Below are 21763 nucleotides of genomic sequence, written 5' to 3'. Positions count from 1 at the left end.
GGTCACCACAGAGTTTTTTGACTGTCATTGCAAATAGTCTTACATGTAATATTTCAGTATCATATAATGTTATCATGTTACAGGACAATTGCAGTATCAATGGAAAAGAGCAGTACAAAAAATAAAGTAAAACTATGCAATATGAAAACATATGCTTTACATAAAGGAAGCCTTAGATTATTAATTTTGAAGACCTTTCTTTGCCTCTATATTTTTTCCTCATTGCCATGTTGAGAATGAAAATATCATTGCAATGACAAAACAGCAAAATAGTTTAGTTAGGACTGGAGCACTGCATTACACTACAGTGACTATTTTATTGGTCAAGTTAGTGAAGGAAAACCATGCCTAAAAGCCACGTTTATCCAAATACAGGAGTAACTGTGGTATTTATGTATTATTTCCCCTTTCTCCTCTCAAAAAACACAGCACCCACCCACCAGACAATCCCACTCCACCACCTAATTTTATTTACCTCTTCACATTTTTAGACACATTCATCTACAAATATAGCCAAAACAACAACAACAAAATACCATCTTCAAAGTCTCATTAAAGGTTCTAAATAAAGTTTTCACAATTTCTACTTACGCCAAGCACTTACCCATTGGAGCTCCCACATTGTGGATGCTTACACTGTTGCAGGACTTCCAAATATTTTAAGTCAGCTATTCTTTGTTAGTACCACCTGTTTCAAACCATCTAGTTGCCTTGAACTTCGTATTCACCCAAATAAATGCCCAGCATTTAATAGACAAATATTTTCAGAGAGTCATTCGTTGCATGTGGAGAATGACTGGGTATTAAACTATTTTAAGACTTTTGCCACAAATTTCTTTCCAGAATATTCCCAATATTCTACTTGCTGCATAGCAATAGAGTCATACAACGTTTGGGGTTGGAAGAGACCTTAAAGTTTATTTAATTCCCAGACCCCTGCCACCACACAACTGGCAGTTTGATATAAACATATGGGCTGTGAGACTAGTATGATGGTTTTGCTGACTAGTATCACTTTTCTATCAGACTCAAGAACCTCCAGAGTGGCTTTGAATTTCTTCAAAGAAAGCACTTTTCCCCTCCATCCATTATGCTTATTGCTGAAATCCCAGCAGGAGATCTATTTTAAAATTCCCAAAATGATATAGTATATCCAGATGTACTTCACAAATCGTCTGTCAAGTGCATTAAATAGAGCAAGGCATTGCTCAATCACATTTTATAAACCCATATACGAAGTATAAAGATGTCATTTGGCCACAGGCACCCAAGAGATCATTGCTGGCCTTAGGACCGCAACCTTTCATGTTCAGTGCTCCAGCCATCTGCTCAAAGCACTGCACCGAGCTCCAAATCTACAACAGCCATGCAGTTAGAAGTGGCCATTAACATTCTTGTTTTAAATGTAAAGTCAACTCCCACTGTGTACAGAAATGCTAAAAGATGACCAAAACCATAGTAAACTGAACCTGTGAAACAAGGTGGACCTAGGATAATGTAATTACATGTCATCTCCCCAGCATACATGGAAGAAGATGTGGCCAGCGGTATGCTCTATGTAGTTGTGCAGCTCAGTAAAAGCAGCTAGCAACACAAATAGATTTACACCAGATCAAGATTTCTCTCTTTTTGTTTATATAAACTTTTTCATCTAAAAGCATCTCCATACACCTTTACACAAAATAAAATACCCTGAATACAAGATACCTGAAGTAACAAGATGCATCAAGCCATATAAACACTTTTCAGAATGCACTTACAGTTATCGACAGGAGAGCAAATCTTTCTAGTTCATAAGGCAGCTTTGGGGTTATTAAAATCCTTTTAAAGTTATAGCAAAACTAGAATGCATGTATTTAAGATTTCCATTTCTCAGCTTTACAGTGAGAAGGTGAGCTATTTCACTACCTTGCACTACTCCTAGAAATTACAGACATTTAGAAGGCCCAGTAACAGTCCAATTACCTAATAAGAGGACAAAACTTTGGATTCAGAAAGTTTTTCTGCAAAAGGTCTGCATTTTAGGTCATTTGTCATACTGAGTCTTTATAAAAGAGTATATTGAACTAATTGTACATCTTGCAAACTGATGAAAATCTAATAAATATTGATGTACAGCCATCTTGAAATTAAGTAATCGCCAAAATCACCACATACTGTACAATCTCATCAGGCTCTGCAAGAGCAATGCATATAGGAGACAATCAGCAGATATTTTATAACATCGCTGAATTGTCTTATGACTTAACCAAGGCAAACACCCGAGTCTCCCTTAAAATGTGCAGCCGTTTGCAGCAGCTAGACTTCCTCCAATTTCAGGGTTTGTTTCTCAACAGTTATCAGCTGCTTACTGCTCAGCCCCTTTTCCTAAGGAAACACTTGTGCCATCTGTCCATCTATCTCCCCACTACATGTTGAACTTGCTGGTCAAATCCAAAGTTTGGTCACATGGACAGAGGTTTTAGGGACAGGGAATCCTTCAAGCCTTGTGAAAAATCCATGCATGCAAAGTACAAAGACCTTCTAGTGTGGCAGCCAGCAGTGCACCTGTGGCTCAGTATTCTAGCAGCTTGAAGGAGTGAGGTGATTTAAGATACAACTGTCAGGACTCATGTATCATTGCTTTGCTTATTCTATAAGGGTTCAGCTTTCCCCTCAAGCTTATTCACTTTTTGTTTTCCGCATTAGTGCTATGAGAAAACCTACTCTCACAGCATCTCTGGTGCAGCAGGAGTGAGAAAAAGAACCTCAGAAACCACAACCATGTGATATTTTCAAAAGTATCTTGACCAAGTCAAACCATTCTTATCTTCACGTACACTTTAAGTAAACATCCTGATTTTTACATACTCATAAAAAGCTTTTTTTCCAGTGTCACTCTTCCACAAGTTCTCTCCAAGTAAAACACAATACACCAGGATACATTCCCACTTTAATCTTTCACCAAGACAAAAGCAAAATGAAGTTAAATCCAGAAAAACAGTGCATTCATGAATATGCACGTTCTCTGAAGAGTAGAGAAGGTGTCGGTAACAGCACCCCTTGCTGAGAGGAAAAAAATAAACTTTAATTGCCATCTTTTGTAAATATAAGTTTGGTTGGACCAATCAAATCCCCTATTTCTGCGTACATAAGGCAAGTCTTAAACAAAACAATATTCAAATACCACCTCTTGAATTGCAGAACTGAATGATTCACTTGAACCATGCTTTCAAATAAAGTTCATATAATATTTATACATTTTACCTGATCTACATTCAAAGACTTAGAGAGACATCTCTGATGCTTCAACTCTGAGAAGAGATGCACATACCTATTTACACGCAACATCCATATGGTTCATCTATAAAGTATTAAGTAGTAGTAGTACCAAACGGAAACACTATACATTCAAGTTATCCTTTAACCTCTTACAATCATCATACCCAAGGTTTCCTACATCACAGTCACACCTCCTAGTTCAAGTATATGCTTATTTGCCCTAGTATTGCTTTTTGATAGTCTATCCACATGACTCCAGGATATAAATTTCTCCATAAATAACCATGATACGCAGGGATTTTGAAGTAAAGGAGAATATCTTTGGAAGGAATAAAGTTGTTCTTACAGTTAAAATAGAACACTTATCTGAACCCTTTAATAGCTACCACATAAATCCAAAAGTCTGTTGAAGATGTTCTGTAGACTGAGTGAAATAAAGCTGATCAACAAGCTTGATTTACGAGTTGATCAATGACAGTGTGGGAAGAAGCACAGTAGTTTTTGTGGACTTTCAGTAGTAAATTACTATGTACATTAAAAAAAAAAACTCATCTGGTATAACAAATAGCTACAAATTACATCAAAACCATATGGTGGAGGCTAAAGGGTAGAGCACAACATGAATTTTATTATAGAGAACCATATGCTACACTTAACGTCCGTGATGACTTTCTATTTTATCACAGATGACTATAAATTAGCATTAGAGAGGTGAGAGCTCTCTTATTCTCATATCAAATGATCTTGAACACAGTAAAGTAGTATTTTCCCTTACCACATAATATCGGAGGATCTTATCTCTGCTACAGATCACTTTTGTATTATTATGGCTAATAATTTTAAGAACTGTCAGCTATTCAAGTAGCAGACTGACAATACCTAAGGCAAAACTCAATAAACCACTTCAAGACCGGGGCTTCTGAGAGTTCTCTGCCCAGGTTATATACCAGCTTAGTCAGATAATACACTGAAGTACAAATTTGGTATCATCAACTTTGCCGGAATCTAAATTTATATTAAATTTTGCCAATGGAACATAAGTAGAAAAGGTCAAAACTCTGGGATTGCCATTCCTGACAATTCCATGGAATCTGAAAAAGTTGTTACAACTGATAGCATGTAAAGTACACAACTGTTCCTAGTATCATCATCTGTAATCTGTCTCATGGGAAATGCAAGGAATATACTAAAAGAAAACAATCTTTCAGGGTCTATCCACTGCAGTGTTCTTTTCCTTTAATTACTTAACTGAACATGGGTGCTGGAAACATTAAAATTTGGATCTAGAAAAGCACACCACCACTAAACGTTAATTCCTTTAGTCTTTTGAGGTGGGATGAAGGCTTGCTTTAATTACATTGCATTTAAACCGAACTACTGGATGTCAGTCCTGCCAACACCCACACTGTCTTCAGGTCTATTGACTAGCTAGTTTTGGTGCTGCAATAGCTGAAAATACTTTTGTGTCACTTGATTCTGTTTATAATTGCTTCTCCACTAAGCTGCTTGGTATGAATTCTGAAAACAAAGTTGTATGCATGTTAGTACATTTTTTAAAAATGAAAAAGGTGGAAGAGGGAAGAATACACAACTGTGCACAACAAAATACACAAACAAGCCACTGTGCTACTCCCCCATGCTGTACTTTATGCTACCTGCTTTTGTGCTTCTGCTGTGGCCTTAGTGGCACGTACAAGTCTTAGATGCATTCACACTGTTGCAGCCAGAGCTATTCTGTCAAGAGCAGGGAACCCTCAGGAACTGAAACCACTTACAGCAAATTAACTCTATCACCAAGGTCCTGCTGTACATACACACTTACCTTGTTCAAGCCTGCACATCAGTCAAGTTTTGATAAGCCATTCATAACCACATGGGCACAAACATTCACCTTGAACTAAGCACTTGGACAAGGAGTCAGGAAAACTATTTTGTGAGTTTCAAGCAGAGAATTGTAGCCGTGGGCTGCTTTATAGGTGTAAGCCAAAACGTGGCTATAGCTTATGGTAAGCATTCAAAGTAGCTCTACGGTAGCTTTACCTGAGTTACCAGCCCTTTGCTTTTATGAGAACAGGCTAGAAGAATATGAAGAAAATAAGGCTAAGCATACCATTCTTAAATGGTCAGTTTGCTTTGCAATAGATATGAAGAAAAAATGGGGAGGGGACATAAACTGGTCCATATTCAGTCAGTTTAATTAAGTGAAACCTCTCCATCTCTTCTACCTCAACCTGTGCTTAACATTTTCCAAGACAAAGAACACATCCGAACATATGCCTTATGTCACCTTTTACTGGTGTTATTTGTACTTCTGATGTTGTCAAAATGCTTCAATAGTAAAGAGGCTCAGTGTATGCAGAAAATCTGTGTTGATTTTGAGAGTATATCATAAATACATTCCATTTATTGTCAAAATGAACTTTGCTTCTAGAAAGACAGAAGGGAGAACAGAAGTACAGTAAAAGAAATGGGAAGCCAGAAATGCATCTACACCACTGGACTGTTGCATATGAATTTACATAAGAAACAGGCATGGCTCTATTGCCAGTTCCTTTGGATTTCATCTAGCAATTTTATTTGGTAAATAACTCCAAAGAGTACAGTGAAATAAAAAAGCATTTTCTTTAACATATGAATTTGGTTTCCTGTAAAATCTGCATTAAGGACTTCCTATCAGACATGTGTCATTGCAATTTATAACAACAAATCTAATTTTACTGTTGCATACACAACCTAAGGACAAGAGCAACTTATGTGAAGTTTGTGACCACACCTATGAACATAACATACATTATTGACACAGACCACGCTTAATTGTTGCCCTTCATTTGGCTTTCTTCTCCAGAACACCAACCTGAGGGCATCTCCTAGGACCGATACAGTTCTGCAACCCATCTGAAAGGAAGACTGCATGGAGTGTTCTCATAATATTTCATTAAAAGAGCATCAGTAAGTGCTGCAGCAGAAACTAGGTGGCCAGTTTAACAGCAGTCTAAGTGTAAAAAAAAAAAAAAATTGAGTTAACACATAAATAATGAGAACATGGTTTCTCTTTCCTGGGAGATGAACAACCAACTAAAACATACCTGGCTACTTAGATCAGACAACGTTCAGTCTGTTCCTGTAGTGAGCGATTCAAGTGAAATGATGGTTGTTTTATTTATCTTATGGTCTTTTCAGAAAAGAGCAGCAAATTCTTTCCTCTAGAGTTGCTAGCAAGATCTTGTGCTAGTGTGAGGCATATCACATTCTCTTAATAGTTCACATTGCTATTTTTGCTGCTTTAACCCATTAAAAAAAATATTTTCCTGTTATTTCACTTCTATTGCCTGTTAATTCACTACATTGACAAATTCAGTGTTAGAGCTAATATAATATTTGATAGTCAGTGACAACCTTCAGTTTTTGGTTTCAGTTTTTTTTCTTTTTAAACACCAGCAATCTACACATATGTTGAAGTGCTCTTAAATACATTCTCACTACTAATGAATAGTAATTCATTAATACCGATTAGCCTCAAGTCTTTGGAACCTGCAATTCCAGAACTGTTGTGCTTAGAAAGATCTTAGGTACCTGCTCCAAAATATAATACGTGAACATATTTAAAGTAAGTTTTCTGATGTAACTGTTACAGGGATAATAGCCAACGTCTTTCTCACTGAGTTCAAAAAACATATTCTGTTTTCTTCACACCTATTAAAGTTTTTTGGTTTGGTTTTTTAGTTTTATGAATAGGGAATATAAATTAAATTTGAGCAGTACGAGTGGGAATTAATGCCATCAGAATAAATGAAATACCTAACATAACAACGCAACCTATTGTATTATACCCCCTACTACAGCCTACTGTCCATTGATATAACATGCTAACCAATACACCTCACTTATTGCATTTCTTACATAAATTGTAACTGCCTTAAACACCATTCTACTTGAACAGTGAGGCTGCAATTATGTTTGTTAATTTAAAACCTCAAGTTCTCTGACGGCATCAATTTGCTATCAGCAGAAATGTGATGCACAAACAGTTTAATGTGTTTGTTTTAAGAACCTCTGAATTACTAGACATCTTCATTATGGAGTTCATGCCTCTTACTGTCAGCATGACTAAAATGTCCAAGACATGTCAAGTTATATATATATATATATATAAATGTAGTGTTACATATGCTGAAATAGTTTGATTTAAGTTTCCAATTCATGTTTTTCCACGGGGACAATGACCACACAAAGAATCAAGTACCACTACTCCACTGATGTACACATCCTTTAGTCTCCCCACATACAATAAATGTATTTGGAAGTGATATCATTCTCACAAGTCTTCCCCACCAAACTAGAGTAACAGATTGTCTATGGTCACTATTTACCTTTAATACACAAAGTACTTTATTTGACCTCTCTCACTATAGGTCAGATTAATTTGTTCCAGACTTACACACTTTTTTCCCCTTCCTGTAAGTTGTTTAATTACCTAAGGTTTGAATACACTAAAGCGTGCTGTAGAAGGGACTGAATGGTCTAAGTACTATGTAAATAAAAAGGCTGTCATATTGGAATAAGGATGACAGATGAGGCCAATGTGACTGTTTTTGTCTATTTTGACAAATCATCTGTCCTGTCCCACCACTATATCATCTGAGCTAAGTCACGTATACGTGTATTTAAAAATGAATTAAATATTAATTCTTGCTCATTAAGTATTTTTTCTTTGGTCAATTCTCTTTGATGCTTAGTGATTTTGTTATGTTGAACATAGTTTGTTTACAAAAGTTACCATACCAGCCCCAAAATACAGATAGGGAAAACAGGTACTCAAGTCCATCACTCCTGCACCCCTTAAAACCAGACCCAAGCCACCCAGCAGCTAGGCCACCAGAACCCAGAGCTCACACTGCAGCCACACCCCACTGCTTCAAAGACTTGCAGAGGTTTCTGAATAGTCTAATAAATGCCTTAGATGCAGAAAAACGTCAGTTTAAAATCACACATTAGTTTAGTATAACCCGCGATGAATCTATATGCCAGACAAACAACATTGTCCATTTAAAATAAATGGAGACATAGCAAAACAGCAGCATGTTTTATTCCAAAACACTGACAGTAATTGTACCCAGTCATTGATTCTCTTGTCTTTTAACCTCTTTTGATGGGTGTAGCAATTGATTGCTGAAATTTTCCTTAGGTTGCAATTCTAAAAAGCTAAGAGATCCATTTGCAATTGTTTTACTTAACAATAGGCTCGGTAACATGCCTACCAAAAAAAAGAAATCCTTAAAATAGTGGGAAAAAGCATCAAAAAACATGAGTTCTGTAGCAAATTCTACATTTCCCTCTTTCACTGCATTTGACTGTCCTGCTGCAAGCTTTGTTGGTCTAGCAGCCTCGCCGCTGGTAACAGGAAATAACTTTTCTGCTTGAAAACCAAATTGCTATCTTTTTGCAGCCTTCAGGACTTGGCTCAGACATCAATTTCATCATATTAGATAACAAATAGGGCATCTTCACAACTAGTGTTCAGGCTAACAAAATAACATTTGTCTCATCATTCAGTGATGATTTAACACAGATAGTCAATTGTGATGGCCACTGATTGTCCTGTTAACAGTCCACAAGACACAGACCAGAAATTCCAACCAGACTATCATTTTTCAAAGTCACACTAACCTCCAGAAGAGATATTCAACTCCACCACTCTCAAATGGAGATGATCTGAATTCCATTTTGTTTTTATTACCATCAGATGTTCATTTTACTGAGTCAGAGCGCTTAGCATCCTACCCACTGGAAGGTCTCAAATGCCTTAAAGTTAAATATCAGAATTGAGATTAATGAATTGCAGGATTTTTAACATAATTTTAGGCATCTTAAATCTGTCTTTATCTGACAAGATGTTTGTGTTAAAAATAATCACAGGACGTTTTTATGACTAAAATATTCCAGCAAACTAGCCTGGCATAAGTGTTGCACAGCAGGGCTCAGGATATCACCACCCTTTCCATCATTTGTCACTAAGTTTGCCATACTTTCAAATGCTGGGTCAAAACATTCCAGTATAAATTCTGGACGTCTATTGACTGGCTTTTAGAAAGCCAAAATTATACAAATACATCCAGTTAAGATAGAGTTGTACAGGTATTTCACTGCTGTGACAAAATGACCACCTTGTCAGAGCCTCTACATAGGCTGATGGAAGGAAAGAGAACTTGAAATAATTAGAAAGAGAAAAATGGGCAACTGTGAGACCACAGAGGTTATCAATTTAATATTTTTACAGCTTTAGACGTAGTACTATGAACAGTTTTTAATATAACCTATTTTTTTTACCATGAGGATGAGAAGAAAGTTGTGTCCTAAAAAGGTAATTGTAAGGAAATGAAAGCAGCTCTGCCTTTAATAGCTTTTCACCGATAATTTCTCCATATTAGATCATCATAATCATTGTTATCTTCTATCTTGGTGAATTACTTTCTCCAACAGCTATATCATGGTAGCAAGCGTATACTCAGTAACATTATTTGACGCTCAAGTGTTATCAACATTTTTAAAATTGTAAGACAAAACACTTCAGCAGCCACTTAAAATACTCATATTTATTTGATAGTAGATAATTAAACCATTAACTTTAACACTGGCATAGAAGCACTGTGAAAATTCATTACAAAGAGAAGTTTAGCTGATGGATTGCAGGCTCTATCTTTGGTAATTAGTCCCTATTTCTCTTTTTAAGTATAAAGCTTTTTCTTTGATGTGGCCCGGAGAGAGCAATTTTCTGAGAATTATCTTCATGCAAGAAAAGATGAAACAAAGACACCTGGAAACCTTAATCCATCCGTTTAATGCAACCAAATTGACTGCAATATGATTTGCAAGAGAAATGTATATATACACAGTGTATACATATACATTTTATATCTATAAATATCAAAATCCATACAGCCTTGTAGGTCAAGACATAAAAAAAAGCTGAGATGAAGCCTAATGAGAAGTTAAGTCACCAATTAACAAAAACTCAATGCAGAAACTCCCCTCAGACAAGGCCTTTTGGAGCAGAACTTGAAGGTAGGATGCAGGGACCATATCTAGAAAATTGATGGCCAGCAACATTAACCAGTCTTCCTGCTCGTAGCAGTACAATTATAGCTTAGAGTAACACAGTTTCATGGTAGGATACACATACGTGCACATGCAGGCATGGCTTACTGCAGATCTCAGCCACAAACTAACCTGCAAAGCATCAAGCTACTAATCGATCAGGAAACCTGAGTTCAAATGTGTTCCATACCCACTTTTAGGGCATGCTGGAGATATCCTCAAGACCACCAAAGACTTGCAGCATCAGTCAAATAGCCTAAACACCAGCTGTCCATCTCCAGAACAAATATCTGAGGTGCTAAACAATTTGTGTGCATTGATTATGTGCGAGTTGCAGATACTTTTATTGCAGTTATTTTTACACTTCCTAGCAGCAAGTTTTGTTTTGTTTTTCAGCATACTCTTAAGTGGTATTGATTGCTTTTGCTGCCATTTAGAGACTATGTACTCAGAGCTCTGGGAACAGACAGCTACATAATGTTAGATATTACCTCACTTCTTTATGAATGATATGTTTTTATGAAAACAAACACTCAACTCATCAGAAAAAGCAGCTTCCATTGTACTCATTATCTCTATTATGGCATTAACTCTCATTTAACTTTAGAAGAGAAGAGTCAACTTCATTTTAAATCTAAATTTAGAAAACAAGTTTAGGAAAAAAAAAAAAAAATCAGAATACTGGTCAGAAATACCCCCTCCCCCCCCCCCCCAAAAAAAAAAAAAAAAAAGTTTCTGAATAGAAAGAGGAGAGGGCAGAAATTCTCCTCCACACAAACACAATTTAACACTCAGTTAACGCTCAGTTGCAAAGTCGCTCATTTTCCTGTGGCTGACATACAACTTAGTATCTGACCTATTTTAAAAAGAAGTCCCAAATACTAGGATAAAATTGCTGCGATACTATGCAACCAGGTTGCTTTAAATTAAAAAAAAAAAAAAAAAAAAAAAAAACATGGCCACAGTAGCTGAACAACATCTCCTGCAGAAGATCACAACTTGGCAGCATAAGATGAACAAAAATGAGCAAAGTATGCGAAGGGCACACCAAATGAGAAAAATATGTTGCCAGGTGTTAGACCAGTTATCTAGAGTTAAGCTATTCCTTTCCTTACTTCTTGCACAGACTGTGACATTTGAGGAATACTAACAGTTATTGAACAATACAGAAAGCTTTCAGATGCTTTTTCAGCATTAATAAAAAGACTAAGAACATAAAGGAATATAATACATCTGACTGGTAAAACTAGAAAATTATGGTGGATGGAGAAAGATGTTTTCAAGGAATTATTCTAGCAATTTCTATTTTAATAATATTTAAAAACACATTTTATTTCCACTGCCAGTGATACTAGGCACTTCACATAAGAAATGTGTCAGAAAACTGCTCATGGCAATGGTCATTCCTCAAGGTAAAAGCATTTGCACTACCAGTAGAAAAGACCTCTTTCAAAAGGACTGTATGAAGTTTATTTCATTTCCCCGCACCACCTTCTCTTTTTTTTTTTTTTTTTTTTAACTTAGTTTTACCAAATTTTCACCAGTACCAGGTTTTTGTTCACAGGGGAACAGCTACAGCCAACTCCTGCTAACACAGAGACAGACAAAGCAAACTTCTAACTGATTGAGGTGACGGTTTTAGTCCAATATTGAATATTACAGGTAACTTTCCCTGTAGAAACTCTATACAGCTGCCACTAACAACACTATTATGGGATGTTAGGTGCTTTTCTCCATAGCAGTCAGATAAATGACGAACTTTGATATTTCAGCATGTTTTTATTATTTCCGATCTCTCCTTCAATTTAAAAAATGTTTGTGTTTGTAACACTGCTACATACTATGTCACACTGTTACCCTAGTACCACACATTTTACTCAGGAAGTACTCAAAACGCCATTGCCAACAACTCCAAGAATCATTTAAGACCACATTAGGCAAGTTGTCTTCCTCCTCTCAGATTGCTACATTCAATGTCATCATTACATCTTTATTAGATGAAAGTTACAAAGATAATTTAGCAGGCAAATTCCTTTGGAAGAACAATTATATTAGCAATAAAACTTATGTATTAAGGATGGTTCTTTTCCTGGCTAAATAATTAGTAAGGCAAACAATGGAATCTTATTTTATAATAAAAAACAACCACATACACTTACCAGGTTGCTGGGGAAGATGGGAGCAAATCAGCTTTCTGGGTTTTTTAAAAGGCTATCGAGTCTGCAAAAACACCTGCAACGGACAGAAATAGGAATACTAGCATGCTTTAACTTTCTGGTTCCTGCAATTCTCCCCTACAAGCCTGAAGCAGGTAACAGTATTAGTACTCAGTCAGTACAGTGACCTCTCTCATTCACCATCTGGGACTCTCAGAGTCTAATGGTTCCAGCCAGAGAGGGCTATCAGTTTAATGGGTCTGACAACATAAGCCTCACAGATCCTACAAACACTGAAGAAATCATTACTGTAAAGAAACATTTAACACCCTACAACTTTCCCATAACTCCCACTGCAATTCAGATACAGCTCTTCCCCGTGAGCCAGCTAACTTAGGACCAAGTAAGCCAGCACTGGCAATATTAGCAGTTCTTTCCTGCCCTAATAAACTGTCTCTATCTCAACCCACAAACTTTCACTCCCCCCCCCCCCCCCCCCCCCAGTTCTCTTCCCCATCCCACTGTGGGGTGGAGCAAACAGCTGTGTAGTGCTTAGATGCCAGCTGGGTTATATCACAACAGGAATAACAATTATTTCTCCAGTAGCACATTCAGCAGTCTTAGTCACCGAGTGCTGGAGATGTAATTCACCTGGAGTTCATCTGCATGTGTTACCTTGTGGTGTAAATTGTTGTGTAAAACCTTGTTTGCACTTGTCTGGACTTTTGTACATCATGAGTGCATAGCATGCAGGTATGTGGTACATACTGATCCTTTTGAGAGAGAGCAAGAAAATAATTCTCATATATGCCCAACATGATGTTCACATAGACATTTCAATCTGACATTACCCAATCTCCCTCCCCACTCTCCATTTACTCTATTAAAGGAATCAAACCTTACCTAAATTTAGTCATGTAAGGAACACAGCTCATTTTAATGCTCAATCTGTTGCTATATTAACAGGCCACAAATATCCCACTACTTGCATAAAATAACTGCCTTTTTTTTTCCCCTCCAAATCTGACCATGATTAAGCAAATGCCAAAAGAAGAAGAGAATGCTGACCCAATTAGAGAATTACTACTAGCTAATATTATGTTTTCGGTCATATTTTAGAACATTTACTTAAGAGCTTCTTGCTCTACTACTGGGTAATATGTGATAGTGGTATACTGAGAAGGCTAGGTAACCTGAGTATCCCTTTAAGCAAGCAAGGAAAATTTGCATTCCAAGTAGGAAAAATAGTTTTGTCCTTCTCAGTGTTTATATGGGTTCCCAGTCATTTGCGATTGACAACAATTGTCTATGTTCCCATGCCTTTCCAACAGGCATTCACCTTAGCATCACACTTTGGTGCAAATACATCAAAATAACCAAGAAGAAAAAAAAAAAAGTTCAAGTAGCAAAGCACAGCAGAAACTATAAATCTTGAAAATATGACTGATGATTCAGTGAAACAGAAGGTCAGTATTTCTGATAACTTTCCGGTGTTGGCTGTGGTTTCTATGTTATTTTGTTTGTTTTTCTTTTAATTTTTAATACATGCACTTGGCAAGAATGAACACTTAAAGACTTAGATGAAAATTACTTACATTTCCAACAGTTTTAAAGCAGCAGCAATATATGAAAAAAATCACAATAAGAACCATATCAAGATACATAGAGTATAATGTAAAGATTAAAAAAAAAATAATCTCCATTACAAAAAAAAATATAGAAAGCTTAAGTTCTACCAGCCAAAATCTGAATAAACACATGCACAAAATACTTGGAAACTTCTAACATGAAAGATAACATAAGGGATAAGACAAAGACCAGTTCAAGCTTACTCTATACACAAATGACCTGTTTCTGATTTCATGAGGCACTTACATTATTTTAAACTGCAGGTACACTGAATTCATCAGTTTTCTTTTGGATGAAAAAGAAAAAATAAGACTCAGGAACACCCCTGTACACTCCAGCTACAGACAGCCCATCCGTAGGACCATCACTGGGTGGATCTGCAGCTAAAAAACAACACAAGATGGTCACATTCACACTGCCCTTGTATCTTACAGCAATGCTGCCAAGCATTTAAATAAGGTCCTTCAGTTGAGTTATGGTAATTTTTTTGGTTTTATTTGCTTTTACTTTAAGCATTCTAAATCTAGCAGCTAGTGAAAAAATTGAACTCTGTGGAAGCCTGTTTTATCTGTAATTAAGAATGTTAGAACATTGATTGTTCTAACAAAAACATCACCTACCAATACCAATCAATGAACAGCTCATGACCTAATATGGTCTGTAACAGCAAAGCTATTTTTAATAATCAGCTTTGTGCTTACAGCACTGCAGTAAAGTGGAGAAGCATGGAAGTGTACTAGCACACGTGCAAAATGTCCTGCTTCCATTGTTTTATGCTCCAAGTTCATCTGCAGATCAGGAGAGTCCTGAAAGCTCAACAGCCCTACATCTGTCAGACTGTTACAAAGCATGCAGAAGCTGTGAGCCCCAGCCCAAGCCCAGCCCAGCTCACTCTGGAGCAGCTTCACGTATCCAGATGCATCTTGGATGGAGATTATCAGTACAGACTAAAAATAACTCTCAAAACCAAACACTAACCACAACATTCCAAAGCTTTTCCAGCAATCATCTGCTGAAAGCTGCTCTAAAGGCCCCTCATTCCAGTTGCCAAACTTGTATTCAGGCTTGTTGAATAAAAGCAACTACATGTGCACATATTCACATTCAGTCCACCCTATTAGCACCTGGGTTTATTTTACAGGAAATCTAGTGGAACACAACGCACACAAATTACCAAGTGTAGCTGCATCATAAGCACAGTGTTTGGGGTTTACCACAGTTTCCTTATTCTTTGATGACTAGATCAAGAGCGAACTTAAAAGAGGGGAACAGAAAAAAAATGCATTTTTCTCAGTGTTGAAAATGACACCCAAATTCATAATGAAGGCAGGTACTGGGTCACATATCCACACCTTGTATAGATTAGCAGTGGGACTTTAGACCATATTATAAGGATTTTCAAAATTACATCTACAAGCCATTTAATGGAGATTTACATGAAGATTCATAGTAACTACTTTGGTGAATTTCACCTCTGTTTATCACATTCTCTTGTGATACAAGTTCAAATGCCTTTTTATTAGAGAAATAGACCTTAGCCTACAGAGTCCTTACTAAGAGCTTGCTGTGAGTTACAGCTGAGTGAACAGACAAAACTAACTATTCTTTTGAAACAACCAAGTTCAGGTATTGTGGTCTTTCAGTATTAAACTAAAACTTGTATTTGAGCTTCACAAGATACAAACTCTTGTGTAAAGCAATGATTCCATCTTCAGGAGGATAGAGGTTTATCATGAATTCTCCAGTACTTAAGAGATCTGCTGTTCAAATTGAGTCATGTCATTGATTCTAAGTGAGCATTAGAGAAAAAACAGTAACATACCATATGTCCTGGCTGTACAAACACCACAGAATAATTTTCATTCTAAATGTGTTTTTAAATTCCATCTCAATGTTTGCTTAGATTTTGTTGTTGCTGCAAGTATTCCTACTCGTTCATATTCACTGTAACATTCACACGTTGTAAACACAAGTGGGATGCAGCTCGGCTGAGCAAATTTATTCATTTATTTGCAAAACTTACTGCATCACTTATTTCGAGTACACTTATATTTACAGCCTGCTATGCTGATATGCTGAATACATAAGGAAGAATCCAATGAAATAATATTCAGGATGACTTGTAAAAATCATATTAAAAGTGACCAACATAACTATCTTGTTTGTATTTAGCACTTTCCTAGTCCCCTTCTAAGAGATCAGTGTGTTTTTTGTTTGTTTTTAATTACTTTTAAAAAACACCCGTAAAACATCTTTACAAAAAAAGAAGAAATTGTTTACCACTGTCTGGGTATGAACTCATGAAATTCTCATCAGTGCTTGGACACACTAGCATGTTGTCTATATGCACCTACTGAAGCATTGCACATCCTAACTGTTTATATTCATGAATTCCATGCAAACATGTGAAAGTGGGAATGGCAGTTCAGAAAGCCCTTGACAAGACCCTGGTGAATCTCAGCATTTCTTCAATATCCCCAGATATTGCAATCTAGAGAAAATTACCAAAATATAAGAAATTTCCTTTAACACCAGTTAATATTCAGTGACCAATAATACAGCTATCACTTATACAATTCAAGGTAGCAATCTGAAATCCAAGTTTTCACCTTCTCCTCTGCTAAGAAAATAATAAAAGACAAGGCATTCAAGTTGCTCTAATATACTCATTCCAATGAAGAATAAGATCGTGCTCTAATTTCCCCATGCAGAAAGCGGAGGATGGCTTGAAGAGGAAGCTCTGATCGAGTAAGGACTCATGCTTTGAGAATTTTTTTTCAGTCTGAGACTAAATTCATGTGATAACGAACTTGTACCTTGATTTCTGCACAGCCTTATGACATAATTGTTCCTATCATTTGCAAACCATTTTCTTCATGCCTTTCTTCCTCCCTTGATACAACTATCCCTTTGTTCAGGCTGCATCTTACATTTCTATATGTTGAACACTTTCAGAGCAACTTTGAATGTGCAAGCAGTTAAAGTTCTTGAGAACTGAAGCTAGCAGGAAAAGAGATTAAACAAATTTGTTTGAGTCCAGTGGGCACATGAAAATCTTTCCTTTGGCTTTCCACAGCTCCATCTGCATGTGTATCTCTGTAGACTCACATATAGATTTAAACTTGACATTATCTAATGTGTCTGGGGAAAATTTCTGCACAGCAAACTGATTTTTTTTTTTTAAACTGCATTCAACAATACATTACAGTTACTTCAACTGCAACAGAATATCATTAATGATAAGAAATTCATTTGGAATTTATATTCTTTATCCTATATCTGAATATTTATTTTAAAATCTACTTGGTACAGGTTGACTCTCCCTCCCCAGTGCTATTTATCATGCATAATAATAATGTAACTTCAGTCTATTTGATAAGTGAGGGAGAAACAGGGAAAAACCTACATACACATACTGCATACAAACCTTCATCTTGTTAAATTTTTGTAGAGGTCACTGCTTTTGTTGAAGTTAATAAAATCAAACCTGGTTAAAAATGAGCGCATAGGACTTCTACTTAGAGTTTAGTTTCAATCCAATTGCTTGCCAGTTTAATTCAGCCCTTGCTCCCACTTTTTGTATGCAAATATTTCTCATCTGAGACCCTACGGCCAATCCAGAGTTTGAAAATAATCAAATAGAACAGTGTGCAATTTGAGGTCCTGACAACAAGTACAGAAATGTTGTTTTATGCTTGAGGGAACTGTGCACAGACCATCTGCTGCCTTTGTGATTCCCCTGATGCCTGTCAAAGCAAGTATGCATGAAAAGGCAGGGAATGGAAACAGAGGTATTATCATGTAGCTCGGTACAAGAACCCGAGAAATCCCAGCATCTCTGCTAGACATCATTTTGATAACCAGATCTATGCCAAGTATTGAAAGCTCACCTAGTGCACACAGTCCCTTTGGGAACAACCCCACTGTGCATTTTATTATAATTATAAAGCATTATGTATTACATGCAGAGTGATTTAGGCTAATATGATCAAATGGCACTGAATCATGGAAAATGATGCAAATTAGTGAAAATATAGCAACCTAAAACCTAGCTTTCTTTGCATTTGGTTTTCATGTTTCAAGAAGGCCTAAATAAGGAGGAGCTTGATCTGCTTTATAACCTTATGCCTTGCTTCTTTTCTTTCTCTTCTCCAGGGTTAGAAAATGACAATGGCTACAGAACCCAAGAACTTGATTACTGAATTGCCTCAGTGATCTCATTTTATTTTATTTTATTTTTTTCTGAGAAACAGATGCATGAGATTTCAATCAAAGCATAAAAGAACAAACTTCTTCAGAATTCTATTTTACATGAAAGATAGTCAGGTTCCTTTCGAGTACCCACGCTTTTTAACACGTTATTATTTTCATGTGAAATGTTGAGCCTGGCACATTTTGCTCATACCCGAACTTTTTTTAAGGAATACACCCTTTTGTTCTATTAGAGCACACACAGAAGTATTAAAAGCGTTATGAAAAGCAAGGAGTAAAGAGTTCATAATACTCCTTTGTGCACATACACATAATGAGAATAAGGGCTGTAGAGTTTTTGCTCAGTGTTTGGTTTGGGGATTTTTATCAATAATCTAATATTAGGTTATCTGGGATTTATCTAGAAAACCTATCATATTTCAATCTGACCGTTGTGCAGAAAAAAACAAGGCACATCTTGGAGATAAAAAACCCTTTTCTTTTCTCATATTTTCCATCTTAGACCCGAAGTAAACTTACCTCTCACTTGATCATGCTGTTTGTTTCAGTTTTTCCCCATTGAGACTTCTCAACCACAATGCAGTAACTCATCTCCAGAGAAGGAGACCAGGAATTTCTCATCTTCTACCTGATACTGCATCTGATGCCTCTACAATACTCAAGGATATCGTGCATTCATTTTGCTCTTTTCCCACTCCCCTGCCCAAGACAGATGATACACAGGACAGCACTGATTTTTATTTTATTTTTAAATAACTAAGGCATTTCTCATGTTATTCCAGTAACAGGCACTCCAGAACAGTAGTAATCCTTTCAGTAGTAATCCTTTACCAATTTCAAGCTTTTAAAATTCCAGTCTTTTCATTTTTACTTTTTTTTTTTTAACTGAAGAACAAGCTTGTTTTTTTCTGTGCCCTTTCCAAAATCTCTAGCTTAAACTTGATTCTTATTCAGTTTAGACTATTCAAATCCTGAAGTGAAACAGCAGTTAGTTTTACCATTTTTAATTGCTTGCAGGGATTTAAGGTAGTAAATTAAGTATGGATGTCTGTAGAAACCAAAGCCCTTTCCAGTATGGGATTTTTTTCCCCAAAACCCTCTAGCTGCTATAAACCTAGACAAAATATACCTTAGGAAAACCAACAACAGCACACCAAGGAACATCTACAAGCCTAGCAGTTAACTCCAAGCCCACATGGGCATTACAGACTGCAATACTGCTGCATCCCTATGTCATAACCATCTGTGTGTTCCTTTGCAGCAAACCCAAGCTTTTTCTACAGCCTCATCATATTTGTTGCTTCTGGCTAGCTTGGTGGGGGTCAATTTAAGACTTACCTTACAAAGAGAAAAACAGATAAGCTGATTACAATTCTCATTAGCACACGAGCTTCATAGCGCTACCGCATTTTGTCACATCCTGTGACCTTCTACCCATCAAGGCCACTCAGTTCTTCAAATTACAGTCACCCAGTCTTCCATGCTACCAACTGCCTCCTAATTTGCTATCATTTCTTTTATAATAAAGAACAGTCTTCAGACAGACCTTCAGGATCCACATGAAGACCGATGCTTCCCTTACAAGTAGGGCTTCTCACTCTCCACTTTAAACATTTCCTTAGCCATTTCAACCTTCATTTTCACATCTTACTCAATAGTTTTCTACACAGTTTTACACAAAATTGTTTATGAAGTTCAGAGAACCTGATTTCGTATAATTCAAAAAAATTATCAGATAAAGGGACAAGATATATCTGGCACCGAATATTTTGGTAAAACACCCTTTCTTTCTGCCATTTGCTACCAAATCTGTCAATATTTCTTCCTTCCAAATATGCTGGGAATATGTTGATTCATCCTCTTGAGATCAGCCTGTCTCGCTTGGTTTTTCCCCCAGTACAATTTTCTCCTCTTAAAACGTGGCCAGTGTTTGCCAATAGATTATAGTCTCTAAAGGATTGGTTCACGAGTCAAGAGCAGCAGCAGATGTAAATATTTCTCACAAATATATATATTTTTTAATTTATTTATTCCAAGCAACACCTCAAATGTGCGTGAACACTCACATACTCCTTTCCTTCCTTCTACTTCACTCTTTACTCCCATGGAGACACCCCATACACACACACGTCTGCACACACCAGATAAGAAACTAAAACTCCCTGCATTTTAGGCAGCTCCTTGCAGTCCTAACATGGCCACTTGCAAGAAAAAAAAAAAAAAAAAAAAAAAAAAAAGCTTTGTTTTTCTATCAGTAGAATGAAATGACAGTTGTCTGAACTCATGGCTTGAAAAATATCCTCCTCTCCTTGACCATGTCACTTAAACAAACCTATGATGTACATCTGGAGTGCAATCCCATTACCTGTCTTTAGCATGCATTCCGCGGCACTACGTGCAAGTCTGAATTGTGGTATTAGAAAATTTGACCACTTTTACAAAAGGCTGTGCTAAATCGGTTGTTTGAAACATTTTCATTGTCAGAGAGAATACATCTGATTTATTATTCTCACAAGATGATCACAACCCTTAATTATTTGCTACTAAACTCAAAGACAAAAAGAAACAAAAAGTCACAACAGGAGTTCTGAACTGACTGAAAGCAGGAGACTGAACAGTAGGGAGATGCTAATTCAGTTCAATTTTCTCAGCATTTCTGAAGTTTTGCTACATTGCCTTCTTTGTTTCCACAGCAGACAAAGGGAGCCAAAGAGGCAGCTAGAATGTTTAGTGTCAGGAAACAATATAAAACTAGCATCAGACTTGATTTTAAGCAGTGAGGACATGCTAACACCCATTAAACCTGCACTGCAAGGTCAGAACAGAAATCGCAGTAGCCAGGGGGTGTTTTCCAGCTAGCTTTAGGGCAGGTATCACATCTTGGAACAATTTCTGTTCTTGTCAGTGCACACTAAGGTTGAAAAAAAATGAAAAATAAAGCTGACAAAACAATGCATCACAACCATGACCTGGGGATATTTATCTCACTACTTGAGGTAGGTACTCCTTTGTTTCTTTATTTCAGGTGGTTCCACTTTCCTGTGTGCATGTTATGGATCACAAAGAACTTTTTCTTTTTGAGTGAATATTCAAATACTCTATTGCATCTGTCCACACACATTTTCAGTCCGTCCTTCTAGCCTGCTTTCTTTGATCCCCAACTCATACAGCCAGACTGCCCCAGGTTAATATGATCTAGTCAAATACAGATATACGTATAGCTACATCTATCTGTATACAGCTACCTAGGAAGCAGCCTTACAGGAAAGAAAAGGATGGCAAAGACATCATTTTGACTATGTATTAGGAAATTTCTTATTTTTTAAACACCATGAGAATGATTAACTATACATTGCCAAGAGGGGTGTGTGCGAAGTGTTTAAGACAGCTGGACAAGGCCCTGAACAACC

At 36.7% G+C, this 21763-nt stretch overlaps 1 long non-coding RNA gene across 5 annotated transcripts in view; it reads right to left on the bottom strand.

Annotated features, from left to right (window-relative positions):
* LOC118170143 overlaps positions 1 to 21763 on the bottom strand; it is a 189069-nt gene that overhangs the window by 151384 nt on the left and 15922 nt on the right. For all 5 annotated transcript variants that reach the window (XR_004752515.1, XR_004752517.1, XR_004752516.1 and 2 more), the window contains exon 3: positions 12516 to 12588. This is a non-coding gene — a long non-coding RNA (uncharacterized LOC118170143). The remainder of the gene's footprint in view (positions 1 to 12515; positions 12589 to 21763) is intronic.

Source organism: Oxyura jamaicensis, chromosome 7, assembly GCF_011077185.1.
Source record: "Oxyura jamaicensis isolate SHBP4307 breed ruddy duck chromosome 7, BPBGC_Ojam_1.0, whole genome shotgun sequence".
NCBI classification, from domain to species: Eukaryota; Metazoa; Chordata; class Aves; order Anseriformes; family Anatidae; genus Oxyura; species Oxyura jamaicensis.
This window is presented reverse-complemented; position numbering and strand designations above follow the sequence as displayed.